This window comes from Capra hircus, chromosome 19 (genome assembly GCF_001704415.2).
Source record: "Capra hircus breed San Clemente chromosome 19, ASM170441v1, whole genome shotgun sequence".
In the NCBI taxonomy this organism is placed as follows: domain Eukaryota; kingdom Metazoa; phylum Chordata; class Mammalia; order Artiodactyla; family Bovidae; genus Capra; species Capra hircus.
Window position 1 is genome coordinate 53,727,271 of NC_030826.1, and position 20,755 is coordinate 53,748,025.

At 57.6% G+C, this 20,755-nt stretch overlaps 1 protein-coding gene and 1 long non-coding RNA gene across 8 annotated transcripts in view; both read right to left on the reverse strand.

Moving 5' to 3' along the window:
* The window catches only part of SEPT9 (septin 9), a 180,701-nt gene that overhangs the window by 21,938 nt on the left and 138,008 nt on the right, over positions 1-20,755 (reverse strand). Inside the window, exon 1 of one of the 7 annotated variants that reach the window (XM_018063716.1) lies at positions 14,498-14,555. The exons of 3 other annotated variants lie outside the window; for them this stretch is intronic. The gene's annotated coding sequence lies outside the window, so the exon portion shown is untranslated. Of the gene's footprint in view, positions 1-2,596; positions 2,617-6,635; positions 6,802-10,251; positions 10,405-14,497; positions 14,556-20,755 lie in introns of those variants that run through there. 3 more of the 7 variants (XM_018063718.1, XM_018063715.1, XM_018063717.1) reach the window with 3 other exon arrangements.
* On the reverse strand, positions 10,499-11,878 carry LOC108638193. The gene is made up of 2 exons (XR_001919620.1): positions 11,799-11,878; positions 10,499-10,866 (listed from the first exon to the last, which is right to left on the reverse strand). It is a non-coding gene; the product is annotated as an uncharacterized LOC108638193 (long non-coding RNA).

The window sequence follows — 20,755 nt, forward strand, 5'->3', positions numbered from 1 at the left end:
GAAATTTTGCCATTTGCGGCAAACATGGGTGGACTCGGAGGGCAGTATGCTGAGCGAAATAAGTCACACAGAGAAAGACACACACTGCATGGGATCACTAATACCTGGAATCTAAAAAATACAGCAAACTAGTGAATATAACAAAAAAGAAGCAGAGTCACAGATATAGGGAATAAACTAGTAGCTACCAGTGGGTAGAGGGAAGCGTGCAGGGGCAATAAAGGGGTGGGGGATTAAGAGGTACAAACTTCTATGTATAAAGTAAGCCAGAAGAATATATTGTACAATATAGGTAATATAGCCAATATTTTATAATAACTATAAATAGAGTATAATCTTTAAAAAGTGTGAATCACTATATTATACACTTACAACACATAATGTTGTCCGTCACTTATACTTCAATTACAAAACATGATTAAAAACAATTAACAGTAGAAAAAGATCCTGGGGTCCCAGTGGACCAAGACCATAATAATGATACATTCAACCAACATTTATTGAGTACTTATTACGTAGTAACAAAAAGAAGACACTATATAGGCTTGAGGTCAGTCTGGATGAAAACTATGGTGCCAAATAGGAACAAGAAGTTCATTTATTCAAATGTTCATCAGCCAAAACTTCCAGGCAGATTCACAGTAATCCCTTACAAGCAAGGAACCCAACCTGGCACAGGATTTTCGTGTTGCCTATCACAAACCTCTTTTAGAAGCTGGTAAAAGATAAGGAGTCTCTCCCTAAAATAAGTACACATGAGGAGAGGCAACAAATTGCGAATAAATCTGGACAATTTGTGGGGTTCATCAAAGAACCCCGTAGCTTTCTTGATGAAACTAACTTGGTCTAACGAGAACTTGGAATTTAATCACTTTATTTCTGAATTGAACTTCTCAACATACAAAGATATTGTGGGTTCCATGGTCAGGAAAGGGTGGGAAGAGTTTTTTAAAAATGATCAGGGAATCCCACGGTGGTCCAGCGGTTAGGACTCAAGAGCTTCCACCGCAGGGACCCCAGGTTTGATCCCTGGTTGGGGAACTAGATCCCAAAAGCTACGAGGCATAGCCAAAATATGAAGGAAAAAAAAAAGATGAAAAAGAACAGTAAAAAAAAAATCAGGGTGGGGGGGACTTCCCTGGTGGTACAGTGGATAAGAATTCGCCTGCCAATGCAGGGGACGCGAGTTTGATCCCCGGTCCAGGAAGATTCCATGTGCCACAGAGTAACTAAGCCTGCACGCCTGCAGCTACTGAGCCTGTGCTCCACAACAAGAGAAACCACTGCAATGAGAAGCCCTTGCACCCACTGCAACTAGAGAATAGCCCCTGCTCGCCACACTAAAGAAAGCCCAAGTGCAGCAACCAAAACTGTTTGTGACCCCATGGGCTGCAGCCTGCCAGGCTCCTCTCTCTATCCATGGGGATTCTCCAGGCAAGAACACTGGAGTGGGTAGCCTATCCCTTCTCCAGGGAATCTTCCCCAACCCAGGGGTCGAACCGGGGTCTTCTGCATTGCAGGCGGATTCTTTACCAGCTGAGCTACCGGGGAAGCCCAGAAGAAATAAATTAATTAAAAAAAAATTTTTTTTGATGATCAAAGGCAGGAAAAGAAGAAAAGGGCAGAGGTTATGAACAGCTGGTCTCCATCCCTGAGCCCAAGGAGAAAGCTGTGAGGGATGGGCAGGGAGACAAGGGCTGTCACTCCCTGTGGGGCTCTGAAACAGAATCTTTTCCCATTTACCAGATTCCGCTTTTCCTTGTGTCCCCGTGAACCTACCCCAGCCACTACAAACTCCCCATAAATGTCACAGGGGAACTTCCTGTTCCCTTCTAAAGATGGAAACACTGAATACAAATGACTGAATTTTGCAAATTTGTGCAGGCGGGGAATCAAGGCATGCATTTTTAAAGCGTACACGGCTCATCTAATTCAATAAGTAGTTCCAAATCGAATTACACTTCACACTTTGTACAGGGCAGGAAGCGTCTCCCCTAAGCCTGATGAGGAACCAGGAGGCCAGAAATCTGAGAGCCTGCCCTCTGGCCTGAAAGCCGGCTTAGAGATCAGCACAAAGGCAAAGGCCCCTCCGAAGAAAGACGGGAGTTTGCAAACGCCAGGAGTTGCATCTCTCTCCCCACTGGATCTTTCCCAAGAGGAGACTCAAAACAAAGTCACAGCTTTAGGGTTTCTGTGCAGGGACAGATTGGGTGGAAAGACTTCCCACGATCCCGCGCCCTTTGCAAGACCTGGGAGGGGACAGGGTAGGAACAGCCCCTGCTCCTACCCGACTCTATTCATTCAGGGGCCCAGGGCGCCCCAAAGTCCGGCGGGGGGTGATTCCCTGCTTTTACTGCCCGCCCTTGTCTCTTGCCAAACCCTTTAAAGCAAACGTCTTCCCTTTTGTCCAGGAAAGAATCTCAAGAACCTCTTCACTTCTGCCAACACGGTTTCAATTGGCGTCGGTCGGTGGAGCCAGATTTGGACGGCATCCAACGCTCAGCCCGCACCCCCCCACCCCCTTCTGGAAGAGGCCCCCTCTGTTCTTTCATTTCCAGCCCGCCTCCCGCCCCCCTCCTCCAGCAGAGTTCCTCACCCGGGTTCAGCAGCCTATTGAGACATCAATCTTTGGTCAGAGCAGGCTCCAACCTGCACGGCGTCCTAGGCGCTTTCCTAAAACGCGGCCTGCAGAACTGAGTGCCGCCGAATCCGCGAGGCGGAGGAGGCCAGGGATGAGGCCTCCGACTTCCTGTGTCAAGGGATTTATCTTTCATTCCGTGTTCCGCCGCCCACACTCGCCTCGAAGGCTCAGGGAATGTGCCCCCGAGCCGCCTCCCACCCCAGGGAACCTTCCAGCAGGATAGACCCTGCCCCAAGGCAAACCCGGAATCCAGCCCGCCCACCGCGTCCAAGCGGTCAGCCACAGAGAGATTCCGTTAGTTCTTGGCAAGTGCTTGCAAAGTTAAAGAGAGAAAGAGAAGACCTTCCCCTACAGATGGGTGGAAAGTGGCTATCTGTCACGGGGTGGAGTCCCCCGGCCCCCCTCTCCTATCAGCAGGACTGTCAGCAGACGCACACCAGAGCTCCGTGCTGGGGAGGCTGGGGGCGCCCCCTCCGGCAACTGATGAGATCATGTAAAATAGCAAAAACTAGACAGGGTCCTCTGGGGTGCAAGAAAGCAGCCCCTGCCAGGAGCTAAGTAGGAAAAGAGCTCCCCCGCCCCAAAGATACCAAGCAATTCTCTCATCAGATCATCTGCTCAGGCTCCGAGATGCTGCCTAATGAGGCCTCCCCCCCACACCCCCCAAAGGATCCCCTACCCACCCTGGTCCCTTCAGAGTGGCGGGGGCTGAAGGCACGGCCAGGGAGGGGGCCAAGCAGGGAGGCCCACGTTCCTAGGCCAGGAGCGGAAGCCTGACCAATGACCCCGTAAGGAGGGAGGGCCCCCTCGTACCACTAGTTGCAGGGGCCTGGAAGGTTGTGGGGAAGGCGGGAGGGTCAGCAGCTCTGGACCTCCTTGAACCATGTCACCGTCCGCTGGCAGCTCCAGCTCCGGGCTGATGTGAGTCGAGGCAGCTGGCATCATGTCCCCCCTCCCCACCTCCAGCTTCTTCCTGCTCGGGAGGTCAGGGGGTCAGGAAGCAGTGCGCGCAGAGCCTGGGAACCCACACGGCCCCTCACACGGCTTGCTCCGTGTCCACTCAGCAGAGAGCCTGCTTAGACTGTGCCCACCTGCCCACGGGGCTGCCTGGAGCCCTGCCTGCTGGAAAGGACCCCCTGATCCCCACCCCACGCAGTGCCTAGCCTCTGCTCTCCCAAGGGAGCCCCTGGGCAGAGCGGATACGCCAGGGCAGGTCTGTGACATCTTGGGCCACACCATGAGCCACAGGTCAAATGCTCCCTGAAGTGAGATGGGGATGGTGAGCGCAGGTATATACACGTACCCATCAACCACAGGCTCACCCCAGAAAAAAGCAGTGTGTGTGGACAGCATGCCTCACTCCCCCAGGACACACGTGCAACACCCTTGAAACACTGCCCACGGGAGATGCTGGCCACGGGCAGGGTGCACAGACACCCCCGAGCCCCGTTGGGGTTGGACACTAGGCAGAGTCCCGCTTCCTGAGCCTCCTGCACGGTCACACTGTGCATGATACGAAGCTTGGGTGCACCACTGGATGGGGGCTCTGACCAGACGGGGCCGCCGGCCCTTTGAAGAGGTCACCCTCACCCCAACTTCTCTTCTGCGGCTCCTCCTCTGTCTCTCGGTTCTCCATTGCCTCGCTGGCTCCTCCTCCGCCTATAGAACCAGTCTGGTCCCAACTGGACACTCTCCCCAATGATTCTGCCCATCCTCCGAGCATCAGATGCCAACCTCTGTCCAGATTCATACACAGTGCCAATCATGACTCAGCAGAGATGGCCCACTGTGCCAGGGCCCCTGCCCAGAGCTGGGTATCCTCAGCCCCTGCCCTAGTGAAGCCTGGATGCCTCCCACTGAACATGCCGCCAACTGAGCTCTGGACCCATCCGTGCCACCCGCCCCCATGAGTAACAGCATCTCCACCAGTCCAGTTACTACAGCTGGAAACCCAGTGGCCAGCCTTGGTCCCTCCTTCCATTGGCCCACATCCAGTCATCCACCCCAAATCCTATCAATCTGAATCCAACACATCTGAAGGCAGTCTCCTGGCCTCCCACCACCTCCATGGCTCCCACAGGCCAAGCCATCCCCATTAAGTCCCCCAACCCCCACCCCACCGCAGGGTCCATCCTTCTCAAGGCACCAGGAAGGCCTGTTTAAAACATATTCATCGCATCACTCCCCTGGCTTGAAAGCTTGACTGGGTCCCCCTGCACCTGGGATAACACAAGATCCCCGAGCCCCAGAATCCTGCAGCTAGGACCCTGTTCCATCCCAGACTCCCTGTGTGACCCTGAGCAAGTAACTTAATCTCTCAATGCCTCAGGTTTCTGATGGGTAATAGAGATAATACCTGCCTTGTGAGAGTTCTGTGAGGACCAAACGAGATATTTACAAAGCACAGACTGGAGCCTGGCACGGCCAATGCACAGAGCATGTGTTAATAAAATAGAAGCCCATGCCCGGCTCTCCAGTTTTGACACGCGCACCATCTCCCTGGCTCCTTTCCTCTCCTCAAACAAGGCTCCCCAGAGAGGTCCTCCCTCGGCTCTGCTCCGGGGGACTCCCAGTGTCCCGTGGTTCTCCTCCCAAGTGCCCCTGCACACAGCCTGCAATTGCAAAGTCTATCTCCTCTGTTCACAATCCCACAGCCCAGTATGTAAGATGTCAAATGAGTGAATGAAAGGCCAGCTCGCTGCCTGCAGCCCTCCTCTCTTCCCAGAGCATCGCGGGGCCGCTGCTCCCGGGTCGGTGCAGGAGGCCCCTCCGCAAGGCTCCCTCGGTGCTGGCCTGCATCCTTTCCCACGGGCTTCCCGGGCTTCCCTCCCCATGTGCCAGCATGTGAATGAGATGTGAACGATTTCCGGTTTCCATCTCCCTTCTGGAACCACAAAGCATCTCAGCGGAAGGATGGATAGATACACTTCCTGGGACTGCTCCTGCCCATTCAGGAAATTCTGTTCAGGAAACCGTCAGTGGGGGCATGGAGGTGCCCACAGAGGAGAGGAGACTGGGCGGCCCCTAATCCCTACCCGCTTCCTGGTGCGTGCGCCCTAAGCTGCTTCAGTCGTGTCCGACTCTTTGCCACCCTATGGACTGGGGCCCACCAGGCTCCTCTGTCCATGGGACTCACCAGGCAAGAATACTGGAGTGAGTTGCCATGCCCTCCCCCAGGGGATCTTCCTGACCCAGGGATCAAACCCGTGTCTCTTATATCTCCTGCCTTAGTAGGTGGGCTCTTTATCGCTAGTGCCACCTGGGGCCTCAGGGCACGTGAGGCCTCCTCTCCCTGAAGCTTGGGCAGAGCAGGCAGGGGTGCTGGAGGGGCAGGCGTGGGGAGGGGGGGCCCTCAGGTCTGAACACCTGGGCCCACCTGGGGCTCTGTCTGACCCCTGAAACCTCAGCCACACCGCTCTCCACACTGCAGCTGACCTGGTCAGTGCCACGGCGAGGAGTGGGTCCCTTACGTGCAGGGGCCGGGCCACCAGGCACTAGGCATCCATTAATTTGCTGTCCAGCAGTTAAAGGTAACACAGCATCAGCCTAAACTTAAGAGCGATTGGGTCAGCTGGCGAGGGATTAATCGCAACACGAGCAGGGCCTCGGCAGAAGGCCCCTAGAGCACTCAGTCCTCAGGAGCTTGGCCAGGAACACAAGAGGCCGGGCCGGGCCATCAGAGGAGAGCTGACCGCCATCCGGGCTGGCCTGAGCACAGCACTTTACAGTTTACAGAGCGCTCAGACTTGCTTTATCGTATCCGATCCTCGCCTTCACATCCTTCCTTAGACTCTACATTTCCTGCCATAATTAGCTGACACTTTTGAAATCAGACCAAAATAACAAGAGGTATAGTAACAACACGTTCTCCTACAAGTTGAGATGAAAGTTAAAGGAAGGGGCTCGCCAGTCCCCAGGGCCTCCCCCACTTCCTGGGACCCAGCAGACCCCCCCATCCCACCCCCTACACCCTCCGCACGCGGTGGAGACCTACTGTGGACCAAGAATGTCCGGCGTCCTCCAACCGATCGACCTGTGACTCTGAAGGAGCTTCGCCTCAGTCAGCACAGGACCTGGAGGCGCCCCCAGCCCCTGAGGGTGGGAGCCTGTCCCCTCCCAGGTCTCCCCAACCAGCGGCTGCGGGAAGGAGCCACATTCATATGGTAATTTCTGCCTGTGAACTGCCGAGGAGCAGAGGGAGGGCGGGGAGGACAGGGAGGAGGGAGGAAGCCGGACCGCCCTGCCGCCTTCCCGGGACGCGCCGGTGGGGCCCTCCCCGGCGCACTCCCAGGCGCGATGCTCAGAGTGGACCCAGCAGGCGCCCAGACGTGCGTTTGTGCGGTGGCTTAGAGAGACACGCAACATGCATTCGTCCCGAAGCTTAACTTTTCTGCCTGTGATGCACACAACCTTCCAGAAAGGGTGTAGCTTGTTGCTCCTGCAGATTCTGAGGGGAACAGCAGTCACCCTCACACTCTCCCTGGACCCCAGAGGCCGACCTCCCCTAAGCCCTGCATTTCCACCTTCCCAGGAAGGAAACACCTCCCCCTCCCGCCAGGAATGGAGATGGGGGTGCATCCTTGTCCCCACCTTCCCACTGGGGGAAGGTACTCCAACCCCGCCCACTCCTTCCACCCACTTCCTCTTTCGCCGCCCCTACTTCACTGTCACGTGTCCCCCTGTCTTGCCTGGAGAGGACACACAAGCCTTCCTTCTCCCCTTCCTGCCTTGTCCTGGGCCCTGTGCAGGCCAAGGAAACCAGAAGTCAGGGGCAGGACCCAACAGGCTCCTCTGCGCCTTGGTCCCACCCCCAACTCCTCCCTGCATTAACTCCTCATTGATTCATCCTATTCCGCAAAGCTTGGCCCTGGACTCACAGTGAAACCAAAAAACCCCCAGCCAATTGCACAGAGACACAGATTCAAGACTTGACACACACTGCTCACAGCCACTGGGAGTGGGGCCCAAGAGACCAACAGTGCACCCCTAACTGGGTGCGGGTGAGCCAAGTGTTCCAAACTGACTGTGCAGGTCCCCAAGAGAAATGAAAACACATGTGCCCACCCAAACCTGGGCCCCGATGTTCACTGCGGCACGATTCACATGAGCTATAAAGTGGACACAGCCCAAATAGATGCCCATCAGCCCACGAATGGATAAACGCAATGTGATGCAACTGTTAAAGTGGAATACTGTGCAGTCATAAATAGGAATGGAGCAGGGACACATTACGTATGGACGAACCTTGAAAACATTACACCAAGTGAAAGACGCCAGATACAAAAGGCCACCCACTAAAAGGAAAAAAGAAAGCCATCACGACATGATTTTACTGATAGAAGTTACTAGGATAGGCAAATTCACAGACAGCAGGCAGATTCGTGGCTGCCAGGCGCTGAAAATGACCAGTAATGGACTTAAGATCTCTGAGGGGTGGTGATAAGAATATTCTGGAATTGTTGATGATGGTAACTTTGTAAGTATACAGGAAACCACTGAATTGTACACAATAAAAGGGTGCATTTTCTGGAATGTGGATTAATATCTCCATAAAGCTATTATCAACAAGAAGGCCGATGATTGTGGTCCCCAGGGAACAAACCAGAACAACAATGGTGTCCTCTTGTCCACGGCTGGCCCCCCCATCCCCCGCACCAATCCAGCCTGCACGCCCCTCCCCACTTTCCATTCAGCGGCCTGTGTGTGTATGTGTGTATGGGGGTGGGTGATTCTGGTGACTTCTCCACCTGCGCGGCCCACTCCTCACACCACCAGTGCTCATAAGGACTCAACATGAACTTTAAAGAAGGGGCCTCAGCGTCACGGGCTAGAACCTGTCAAGTCATAGAATGACCCAGGAGCAAGCCCTGTTTACTACGAAGGAAGCCTCAGCCTGAAAGGAGGGGGATGGGGCAGCAAAGGCAGCCAGTCAGCAATCAGAAAGGCTAAACGTGGCTCATCCCAGATCTCTGCACAGGAGGGACAAGAGGTGAAAACCTTTGCTACCCAGGACACCCACTCAGACCCCCTCCGTGTGCCTGAACCAGCGGGGTGCAGCCGCTGTGGGCCAGCACCCACCCGCACCCCGCCACCGCCCACCTGACCGGCCAGGAGCTGAGGCTGGTCAGAGTCCTGAGTGCTAGCTAGTCTGGAGGAAATGATTGCAGAGCTGCTGGGGGGGCACCGCCGGATTTCCTGGGCCCACCCCAAATCCGTTAGAGGTCCAAGTCCTCCCTCCACCCCTGTCCCAAACCCTCAGGATGCCAAACAAGCCACAAGAGAGAACTGAGTGAAGCCCCACTTTTACGAGGTGGTGCAGGCCTCAGAGGGGGAGGAGCCCCCAGGTTTCTCAAGGTTTAATTATAACTTTAGCACTTGGGTTTCGGGGTGCCCCGTGGTGTGAATCAGCTCTTTACTTCCAGCCATCCTCGGGGAGCCCCACGGTGAGCTGTGGGGGGAGCCCATAGAGAGGCCTCTGGCCTCAACTGTACCTACCCCACAAAACCTGAGGACCAACTCCCCAACCCCTGACTCACACGTCTCCCCACAAGCCAGTGAACTGGCAGCAGGCTGAATGCAGAAACTGAGGTGCACATGGGGGTCACCCGCCCATCTCTCCGTGGCCCATGAGGGGCCTGGCCCCCAGGCACAGTGGCACCTCTTCAGGAGATGGCTCCCCCCTCCCAAAGCGTTGCTGGATGGATACACGAAGGAGTGAAAGAGTGAGGGGGACAGAGGCAGCTGCTGGCACACAGACAGGGTCCCAGGAGCCTCAGGGAGACAGGACCGGGCCGTCTGGTTCCACGGTGGGCCCCAGAGGAAGCTGGGGAGGCAGCCAAGAGTTTGGAAAGACGGGAAAGCACAGCTGAGCAGCTCTGCAGCAGGCAGGCAGGAAGCAGGCATCTGAGGAGGGGCTGCTGCGTGGGGGTGGCCCTCACGGAGGTGAGCCATGTGAGAAGCAGCTGCCACATGGACACGGGGCGCCCCCCCCCCACCCTCCTGAGCCCTCTCCTCTGCCTGACTGCTACTCACCATCGCACTCCAGCCCCGGAGGGTGGCCGTGGAGGCCAGGGGACACCAAGGCGCCTTCCTACCTGCCCTCAGCACCTCCTGGGCAGTGGGTGACACGCGGAGGACCTTCTGTTTTCCCACTTTTTCAACAACTGCACTTAAACCAATGGAACACAGCTGCCTCTTAAAACGTTCTCCTTCCCGTGAGGAACAGTCTGGGAGGATGGCATTTCGTCACGGACCCGTCCCAACCCACCTCGCTTCAGTGCCCACCTCGGTCAAGTGGGGAGGGAGGCAGGCAGCCCCCCAGCTGGTGACGACGGTCCCGTGACACTCCTGGACGTGGAGACTGGGGGCCCCAGGCACCTGGCCCCAAGGAGCCGTGGGTGGGAGCCGGTGCCAGTTGTGGGGCTCCTGGCCTGGTGGGCTGACTGTAAAGCCACTGGGGTGACTGAAGGGATGTCAGCGGAGCGTGCGGTTTGCAGAGTGGCCCCGGGACTTCTCCCCCGCCGGGAGGCTGTGCATGACACCCTCCACCACTCTCTGCCCCCCACCAGCCCCCCACCAGCCCCCAAATGAAAATCGAGAAGGATTCTCACTCCAACTCAACGGGGCCGCTGTCCACCTGTCGTTCGTCTCCGGGGCCCACAACTGACCCCAGCAACTGGCAGCTCTTCCTTGGTCCCGGGCAGCCGAGAAACAAGACTGGGGTCCTGTCCTCACTTCCCAACAGCTCCCACAGCACCCGAGCGTGGAGGCAGGGCCAGGGTCATCTGATCCAGCCCCCTGCCTCAGGAAAATGTATTCAAATCACCAAAGAAACGCTGCTCTTCCGTCCTTTCTCTTAAAAAAAAAAAAAGGGGGGGGGGCCAAGGAGCGCTCATGAAAAGAGAGCAAAACAAATGTCTGTTCTTACAAGGCTCTCTGAAGCTTGTCTCGTCTCACAGGAACCACAGAGCATTTGAATAAAGATGAAACACCGCGATCACGCGGTATTGCTCACGCCTCCACTGAGAAACAACAGGAGTGTCCAGGCCTCCACGAAGACCGAGAAGGCTCAACCCGACACAGGGGCACCGTCCAGGGCAAGACACACAGGCAAGACACAGACATTCTCACCTGGCATGGAGAGTCCTCCTCGCAGGAGGGAGACTCATTTTCTTGCCCCAGGAAAGGGAAAACCTTATCTGCTTTCAGAGGCCTTGGCGACAGGCCTGGGAGATAAGAGAAGAGATGAGGGTGTGGGAGGCGGGAGGAGGTGTGCGCGCATTCCACTGGGGACACCAGCAAGGACGCTTGTTGGAGTGATCACCTCACTGGGCACTCGGTGCCTGGCACACACAGGGCAGGACAGGGCCAGGGGTCCCCCTCCAGGGCACATGGCTCTGGAGGGCCCTGTGGCACGCATGCCAGAAGCAAAGAAACAGAGGATGGAGCACCCCTCCTCCAGGAAGGCTCCGTGGGGGTCAGGGTGGGCGACTGAACCCCAACCTGGAGCCTCTGAGAACAGCCAGGGTGCTCTGGAGTTGACATCTTACGGGGTGGGTGCTGTCCCACCCCACCCCGCGCCAGCTTCAGCAGAGCAACAAGAAATGGGGTGCTTCTGCTATGATCTAGCTACTAACCCTGGTTAAAGAGTTTATTTACGCTGGAATGGCCGGGAAGGGAGAGGAAGCAAACTGGTTCATCTTCCCTCTTTCGGGCCCTTTGCTTTGAGCTGCCCTTCCCCTTGAGCTGCCCTTCCCCTGCCACCAAGGGCCAGCCACGCAGCCCACATGGGTGGGTGGGATGATGCAGCTCAGCTACTGTGGGGGACAAGTGAGCCCAGGTGAGGCCAAGTGGCCGCTCAGGCCCCTGCAGAGGTGGAATCAGAGCTCCCCAGGCCTCTCAGCAGTAAGCCCTTCTCCGCCTGATCTCAGTAGTAATAAAAGAGAGTGGCAAGTTAGGACCCCACCCCCTCACCCACACCCCGGGCCAGATGTTCCACCTACCGCTCTGCGAGCCCCAGTACAGGGCCCGTGGGGAGCGCGCTGGGAGGTGGGCAGGCTGGAGGGCCCACCAGGTGGGGCAAGGCGCCCTCCCGGCTGTGGATCAGACCCGCGCCTTTGCTGGCCACCCCCCTAGGCTGCACAGCCAACAGGCTCACCTGCAGAGCTGGCTGACTGGCCACCACCTCGGAGGCGCTCCTGGGAAGGCGTCAGGAGGCTCCACTGAGCTGCTGAGAACAGGTCCCTACCTGTCCCAGGAACCAGGCTGGTACTCAACAAACAAACCCAAGCCTGGTGCTGGCAGGCAGAAGTCTGGGAGGGGAGTCCCGGCCAAGGGCTATGACGCCTGCTGGAAGCATCTTCCTCAAGACCCCCGCTGAGGGGAGCTGGGACCCCAGCTCCAATCCCTGAAGCATCTATGGCCTAAGCCAAGGTTGGCGGCGGGCAAGAAGAGGGATGAGCAGGTGTGGAAGGCTGACCGCCACTGCCGAGGGCCCCGGCCAGGGGCTCAGGGAGCCAGCAAGTGTCTGTCCTCACCCTCACAGGGTGAAATAAAGTCCTGCTTCCTACACACCCGGCCAATGGGAGGGACAGGGAGCCCAGAGCCATCGGCAATCTGGGAAAGGCCCAGGAGTGAGCCGTGCGGGGGGTGGGGGTGGGGATGGTGGCGGTGGCGGTGACGGGCGTCCTAAGAGACCTCTGACACCACAGGAAGCCAGTGCCGCTCCACGCTGCTGAGGGGGTGCTCGCCTTCTGCCGAATGCATCTCAGCCCTAGGACGCCGCCCTCCTGCAAAGCTGCCCTATCTGACGAGAGAACCGTTCAGGCTGGTGGTGACACAGCAGGAAGTGGGGAGAGCACAGGGTGGCCGTGGACGCAGGCAGGGGGTGGGGCAGTGTCAGCCCCAGGATCCTGGTTGTCTTAAGGGGTTCAGGGCTCCTGGGGTGAAAGCCCTGGTGAATCCCAGCCTGGAGGCCTGGGACGATGGACCCGGCACTCAGGAAACAACCCCCTGGGCCCCCTCAAGGCTTGGTGTTGGTGGGGGCCAATGACAGCAGGGGCTCTTGTTCTGCCTCCTGGCAGCCCCCTTCCCAGGAGAACAGGGCTCTGCCTCCTCCAGGACAGAATGCCCGGTCCCCCCCACCACACACACAGCAGGTCCTCCCCATGCGCCAGTCACTCCTGTCACAGGGCCAGCGTCGAGGAGCAGAGCCTGACGGAAATACAGACCCAAACCAGCGGACTCAATAGTACTGCAGGTGTTACAACCCAGAAATGATGGGAGGCGGGCAGCAGGGATGCCCAGGAGGGGTGGGCGAGGGTCAGTGACCACACAGGTCCCCTGAGATGGGCGTATAGAGAGGTTGGCCACAGAAGAGGCCTCCTTTCCCAGCCACGTTCTAACCCAGAGAAGACCTGAGAGGAGTCAGGTGGGCATGACCCCTTTCCAAAGAAGACCTCACGTGGATACCAGCTTCCCGCTCCCAAATGGTCAGACAAACTTGTTCTTCTTTCTAGTTCCTGAAAAGGAGCCTATGGGTTGCCAAAGAGAAATGACATTTATGTAAACACCCATGCAGGCCCTAAGTCTGAAGGCAAAACAACAATGAACGAAGGGTGGGAAGCATACCATTATGAAAAAAGGGGCCTTTTTCTCGCTTCTCCCCAGCAGGACTTTCCAAAGCGGGATCCAAAACAGAATCCCAACCAGGGCGCTGTCCCCATGGGCAGAAACCCACTGCATGGACCAGAAACCTGCCGTATAGACTGCTTCTGGCTGGCACATTTTTCTCCAGAAAAGGAATCTCAAACTTCTCTTTGGTGAGCAGAGATGCTTCCCGAAACCTCAGACAAAAATGCAGCAGAGTTCATGGCGGAGGAAAGAGAGGGAGACGAGAATGAAGAGCAGCAGCCTGGGCGCCCAGTCGACCCCCAGGGGATGTGGGGGATGAAGTTTCAGGGCAGATGGCCCTGCCTGCGCAGGACCTCACACCCCTGCTCCTCGTCTGGGTGCCTGAGAGGATGTGCTGGCCCAGCTACGGGACTGGAGTCCGGGGGGCTACGGGACCAGGGTCCCAACTTCTTTCAGCTAGAAAAGCCCCTTGGAAGACACATCCTGGAGATGCTGCTCCCCGGCAGGGCATGGCGAGGCAGACACCTTCCCATCCTCTAGCAAAGCACATGCATGCCAGCACCCCATCCCACCACCCCCTACTGGCCCCTCCCCAGGCCGCTCCCAGGAACATTGAGAGCGTCCCAAACACCTCCCAGGAATCCAGACAAGCTGCAGCACAAACTCCCCTGGAACACAATTCTGTCCGCGAGGTCTCCAATTCGGGCATTTCTAAGCGCCTGTTGAAACTAACCTCCAGCCAGTCCTCCGCTAACCCGCCTACCCCTAACGGCTGACAATCTGGATGGGACGGTTTGAAGCAGCAGCGGTGGCCCACCAGCATCTCCTCCCGGCCCTCCAGGAATATCAGGGAAGCCCCCTTGCCAAAGGGAAATGGGCTCCAAGAAACTGCTGGCCGAGGCGGACTTAACCACTCGGGTAGCCGGCCAAATATTTACAAAGCCTCGGCTGTGACACACAAAGCCGTACTCTTCTGCTCCGCGGCCGAAAATCTGGGCCCCGCGTGGAGGACCGAGTTCCCGCCGCCCCGCTCCTGGGGCCAGGGGGGCTGTCCCGCCGGCTGTGGGGGGCGGGGGGGTGGCCGGGCCTGGAGGGGCTCCGGGGAGGCGCCGTTCCCGCTCAGCCCTGGGGCGCGGGGGAGGGGGGCTTCCCGGCGGCCAGACCACCTGAGAGCCCCCTGCGAGCCGAGCGAGGCTGGTGGGAACAAAGGGAGCGCGGACTCACCCAGCAGCTGAGTCGGGCTGCGCCGGCCGCCTGCGCGCGCGGCCCGCCCACCGGGTCACATGGCTCGGAGCCGAGCAGAGGATCAAAGGGGCTTTGTGGCCGAGGAACAAGGAGCCTCCCAGAGCGCGGGCAGAGGTAGGGAGGGACCGCGACGGCCTCCTTGCAGAGGGAGGCTCAGCGGGGCAGCGGCTCTGAAGGGGCAGGACGAGGGGTGCGGAGGGAGTGGGTGGGGGTGGAGGCAGGCGGAGAGAAGGGGCGCTAGCTGTGACCGAGGAACGCCAAGAAGCCCACTTCCCAAGCCAGCCTGAGTTAACCCCCAAAAGGAAAAGTGACATGGTTCCCCAGAGGGAGAGAGAGAAGGCCAGAGGCTCACCTGGACAGACGGCCAGGCTGCCCTTCCGCCCAGTCCTGCTGGGGTGGAGGGAAGGGTGATGCCAAGAACCTGCTGCTGCCCACAGGCACCCTCTCCCTGCCACCCACCCTGGCTCCCTCTCTGCCAGGTGTACCCCCCCATCTGGTTCTGAATCCCCCTCCCCTATCCCAGCAGCTCAGATGACAGGCCACCCTCCCCAGGAGGTCAGGTTTCCTGGCAGCTGAGGTGGGAGCAGAGCCAGCCCCGCTGTGTGTGCCCTGGTGGAAATGACCCGGGAAGGGAGCGGAGAGGAACCCGCAGGGGCTGGGGAGGCGGCGGCGGTGGCCAGCTCACCCTGAGCTCGGTCTTCTTCCTGGAGCCTCGGAAGACTACTATCGGATCCCGCTCAGGCTTCTCCAGCCCCTCAGGGCCTGGGGATGACTCACGGAGTCTCCTCCTCTCTCTCCCCTCCCTGCGGGCCCCTGGGAAGAGCTGAGACCCCCTCAGGGGATGGGTTAGGTGGTCCCCAGAGGAGGGAGCTTGGGAGCGTCCCTGTCCTGGGCTGGGCCTGCCCACTGGACGCTGGGATCAGCCAGATCCATCCTGTGCCTCGACCTCTGACCCCCAGGGAGTGAGTCACTCCCAGGCATGGGAGGGGCCAACTTGGCTCAGGCCCACTCCCACAGGAGGAGACAGCTCCTGGGGGCTGGTGTTGGGGTCTTCCTAGGGCAGAGAGTGGTTAGTTCAAGTGCAAAATGCCAGTCCATCCTCCTGCCTCCAGAAGACCCCCAGCTCAGCCTTCGGAGGCCAGGCCACACCCAAGGTTTCCCAGATCCCCCGCATGGTTAGTGGGCAAGGACCCAGGGGCACCCACCCCACCGGCCACAGGGGTAGGCTGACCATGTCCACCACCACGTCCCTCAGCAGCCAGCCCTTCCCAGCAGCAGCCACTCCTACCCCTGACGGCCAGCTTGCCCCCCAGTGGCCTCTGAGGTCTGGGGGTTTGCCACAAAGTCTTCAGGGGCCTGTGCTGCAAACCCCTTCCAACTCCGACATGGAGTGGCCACGCAGAGCTGCTGCCCCCGGTCTCCAGGCACTTGGCCAGAGCTGGGGGAGTGCCCAGTGGGAGGAGATGCATGTCCAGGGCCCTTCTTCGCATCTCACTGGGAGGGAGGCCGTGGTGGATCCCAGGCACGGGCCTCAGAGTCAGTATCAGATGGAAGCCCCTTCGCTTGAACCATCTTTGACTTATTACGCAACATCTGCTGGCCTGAACCTTCCCCATCTGTAAAATGGGCATGATCAACTCCAGCTGCAATAATTAAAGTGAGACACATGTGTGTCCAGAAACAGGAAAGGCAGCCGCTCTACAAATACAAATCCTTTTCGTCCAAGAAGGTGATTTCCAGACAGTTGCAAGGGCCCAGCCCCTCCTGAACCCCTGCCCACCTGTTCAGTTGCTCAGTGTCCAACTCCCTGTGACCCAATGGACTGCTGCACACCAGGCTTTCCTGTCCCTCACTATCTCCTGGAGCTTGCTCAAACTCATGTCCATTGAGTCGGTGATGCCATCCAACCGTCTCATCCTCTGTCGTCCCCTTCTCCTCCTGCCTTCAATCTTTCCCAGCATCAGGGTCTTTTCCAATGAGTCGACTCTTCCGCCTACTTGGCTGGGACCTAAAAAAGCAGGTCCAGGAACCAGCAACAAGGGAGGCCAGGCTAGGCGTAGGGTTAATTAACATGAAGCCTGCACTCCACACCTGCCCTGGCAGCCTCCTGGTCCCGTAGCACTCCCCTCGGAGCCTCCTTCCAGCCTCTGGCCTCACTGTTTCCCCCAGTTTTCTGGCCCCAGAGTCCACTCCCAGGGCCCGCTTCCCCTCCTGGGCGCCCACCACTGCTCTCCAAGCTCATCCCTCACTCTCCCCGCCATCTACCCCCAACCCCCATATCACGGGTCCAGGAGGTGGCCTGGGTACTTTGTACACATGCCAGGCTCCTCTTACAACTTTTCCTCACTTGTCACTGACCAGGGCCCTCAGAGCACAGAAGAGGGTATTCTTGTGCCCACCAAGCCCCCCAGTCCAGGGGCTTTTCCAACACAGAACGTCTGCCCCCTCGGCACTGCTCACAGTCCACTGCTGCTCAGGACACACTCGGCATCCAGGGAGAGCAGCCTGACACCTGGGCAGCTGCCCATCCAACCCTCCAGTAGAAACCGAAGGCCGGCCACAGACAGCCCAGCCACAGACGTGCTTTTAAAGTTTCTAGTAGCCACAGTAAAAAATGTAAGAAGAAATAGGTAACATTAATGTTAATGCATTTTATGTAACCTAACAGAGCCAAAATATTATCAACCCAACATGTGATCAGTATAAACACTTTTGAGATCGTTACATGTTATGTTTTTTTGGCCACAAGGCATGTGGGATCTAGTTCCCAGACCAAGGATCAAACCCATGCCCCCTGCATTGGAAGCGTGGAGTCTCAACCACTGGACCACCAGGGAGGTCTCCAGTGTGTGTTTTATAATTATCGAACCTCTCGATTTGGACTGTTCACATTTCAAGCGGTCAATAGCCACAGGTGACCAGGGGCTACTGTCCTGGACAGCACAGCTCTCTATATTCTCAGTTTCACCCTGAGATGACAACAGACCCTTGGAGAGAGGTTTATCTGGATCATTTTTCACACCACATATGGAGCCACACTGGGTGTGATACTAGACACACATCAGCATCTACTGTGAGATGCTGAGGCCTCTATTGAGGCCGCTGATCCCTATGTGGCAGTGTCCCCTTTCTGGGGACATAAAGGGACATGCAGGCTTCCCTGGTGGCTCAGACGGGAAAGAATCCACCTGCAATGTGGGGGACCTGGGTTCAATCCCCGGGTTGGGAAGATCCCCTGGAGGAGGGCATGGCAAACCACTCCAGTATTCTTGCCTGGAGAATCCCATGGACAGAGGAGCCTGGTGGGCTGCAGTCCAGGAGGTCACAGAGAGTCGGACACTATTGAGCGATTAAGCATAGCACAAGAGGACATGATTCTCAGCTTCCACCGTTCGACACAGCAGAGCTTCTAAGAAACTGCTTTGCCAAATGTGCGCTAAGTATCGGTCAGACAGTTTTCTGTGACTGCTCACACATCCCTTTCTGGGCTTCCCTTGCCCTTGGCTCACGGTTGTGCAGGCAGGGATGAACCCGACTCAAAGGGAATGGGGCTTCCCTGGTGGCTGGGTGGTAAAGAGTTCGCCTGCAAACGCATGAGACATGGGTTCGATCCCTGGTCCAGGAAGATCCCACATGCCATAGAGCAACTAAGCCTGTGCGCCTCAGCTACTGGGCCAGTGCTCTAGAGCTTGGGAGCTGCAACTGAGCCCACGTGCCCGAGAGCCCATGTGCCCGAGAGCCCATGTGCCCTGCAACAAGAGAAGCCACTGCAATGAGAAGCCCAAGCACCGCAACGAATAGTACCCGCTTGCCGCAACCAGAGAAAGCCCGCACGCAGCGATGAAGACCCATCACAGCCAAAAATAAGTAAGTAAATAATTTTTTTTTTTTTTTTAAAGAATGAGTTGGGCTATTGAAGCTTCCTTGGCAGCCTGGAGCCAGGAACCCTTCTGGACACCCAGGCTCCCTCAACTGCTCCTCCCACTCAGACACCCAGGCACTGACTTCCCTTGCATCCAATAAGTACTTCAACACGCTTCTGGTTACTAACTTCAAAACTGCACTGATTAAAAAACAATCTATAAAGACAGAAAGCAGGGGTCACCAAGGCGGGGGCAGCCATGGCTAGGCAGTGACGCTTCATGGATATGGGGTTTCCACTGAGGTGAGCAAATATGCTGGAAGTAGATAACGGCGACGGTTGCACAAGCGGTATGTGTGCATGGTCAATAATAAAGAACGTGCCCTCCTTTCACTGGAGCCAGTTTGTTTTCTTGTTTTATCCCTTAAAACCAGAGGGGCCCCAAGACAGATCAGGAGCCCTGGGGGAGACTGTATCATGCCCCATCTTCCCAGAACCTCTGAATGTGATCTTACACGGCAGGACCGACCGCAGGGATGAAGGGCTGTGAGACGCAGAGGCTCTCCCGATTATGTGGCTGGGCCCCGAACGTAATCCCGAGGGTCCTTAAGATAAGTTTGCAGAGGGGAACTTGAAGAATATAGGGGAGATGACTGTGTGATGATGCAGGCAGAGAGTGGAGTGATGCGGCCACAAGCCAAGGGCGCAGGCAGCCACTGGAAGGTGAAGGAAGGACAGCTTCTCCCTCTGGATCCTCCAGACAGAGCCAGCCCTGCCCAGTGCCCCTGATTTCAGACTTCTGACCACCAGAACTGTAAGAAGAATAAATTTCTGTTGTTTGAAGCCATTGAGTATGCGGTAAGTTGGGACAGCTGCTGCTGCTGCTGCTGCTGCTGCTGCTGCTAAGTCACGTCAGTTGTGTCCGACTCTGTGACCCCATAGATGGCAGCCCACCAGGCTCCCCCGTCCCTGGGATTCTCCAGGCAAGAACACTGGAGTGGGTTGCCATTTCCTTCTCCAGTGCAGGAAAGTGAAAAGTGAAAGTGAAGTTGCTCAGTCGTGTCCGACTCTTCGCGACCCCATGGACTGTAGCCTATCAGGCTCCTCCATCCATGGGATTTCCCAGGCAAGAGTACTGGAGTGGAGTGCCATTGGCTTCTCCGAAGTTGGAAGAGCAGCCACACCAAAGGAAACTCATGCAGCCCTGCAGTCTGCAACTCGACCTGTGTAAGTTTGGGAGCTTTCTGGAGAGATGAAGACACAAACTCTGAGAGTGGGATGGGAACTTGTTCCAGGCCATGCACCTGTGAGCCGGACCCTTCCCAGACCTATAGGATATTAGTCGGGGTTTGGGAGAGAGAGTTGGACTCATCCATAGAAAGCTAAAGAAACCCCCCTCGCCGGGTTCCAGCTGATGTGCATTCGGGGGGTGGGGAGGGTGGGGCGTGGGCTGCCCCATGGTGTCCTTGACAAGGGTGCTGTGGGCCGTTTCCATCTGTCCATGAGCAGACCCCACCATCGGGAACACGGGGGACGGGGTTGGGGGGGGAGGTCGCCGGGGGCAACTGCACTGATCGGCTGTCTGGCAGGAGGGTCCCACGCTGGAAGCCACAGAGGGACACGTCGAAGCTTCCACCTCCAGCCAGGCCAACTGGGTGAAGAGCACAGCATCCTGTGGGGGAGGCACCCGCCCTGCAGAGCAGAGCCACTCATGTGATGCCCGAGATGCTGGCTCCAGCGTGCAGCAGCAGCGGGAGAAGGAAGCGGTTACACAGTGCCCTCCCTCCCTCACTCACGCACGCACCACCCCCACCCCAGTTCCCAGGTCCCGAACGGTCCTCCTGCCAAGCCCAAAAGCCTGGTGGCGAGCACACAACTCAGCCCTCCTGCCAGCTCCCTTCCAACCCACCCCGGGCAAACCCCCACGGGATGCAGGGGATGCTTTCCATCAAAGGCCAAGAAAAATACCCTCCCCGCCTCCGCAGGCAGGTCACTGGGCTGCCCCCAGGCCCGCCCCCTGCAGGAGGACAAGGGAAGGGCTGGGCGGGTTGGAAGTGTGAGGCTGGGGGCTGAAGTGAGCCAGGAGCATAAGCAGCCACATGCCCCCAGGGATGGGGGGCCCAGGTGCCTAGAGTCAGGCCGACCTCAGGAGGTGCTGCCCCTCACGCAAGTCCCCCGCCGTCGTTCCTGGGGTGGGGGAGGACCCCACAGCCCAAGGGCAAAGGCCCAGGCATGCACGGGGGAGGGAGGGGACCCTAGCGCAGTTTCTCTCTGCAGTAGAGCTTGTTGTCACCTCGGGTTGACATCTGTCTTTTTCCCAGGTCCTTTTCAACTTGACCTAGGAGAACCTTCAGGCTGCCCCTCATCTCAAAAAC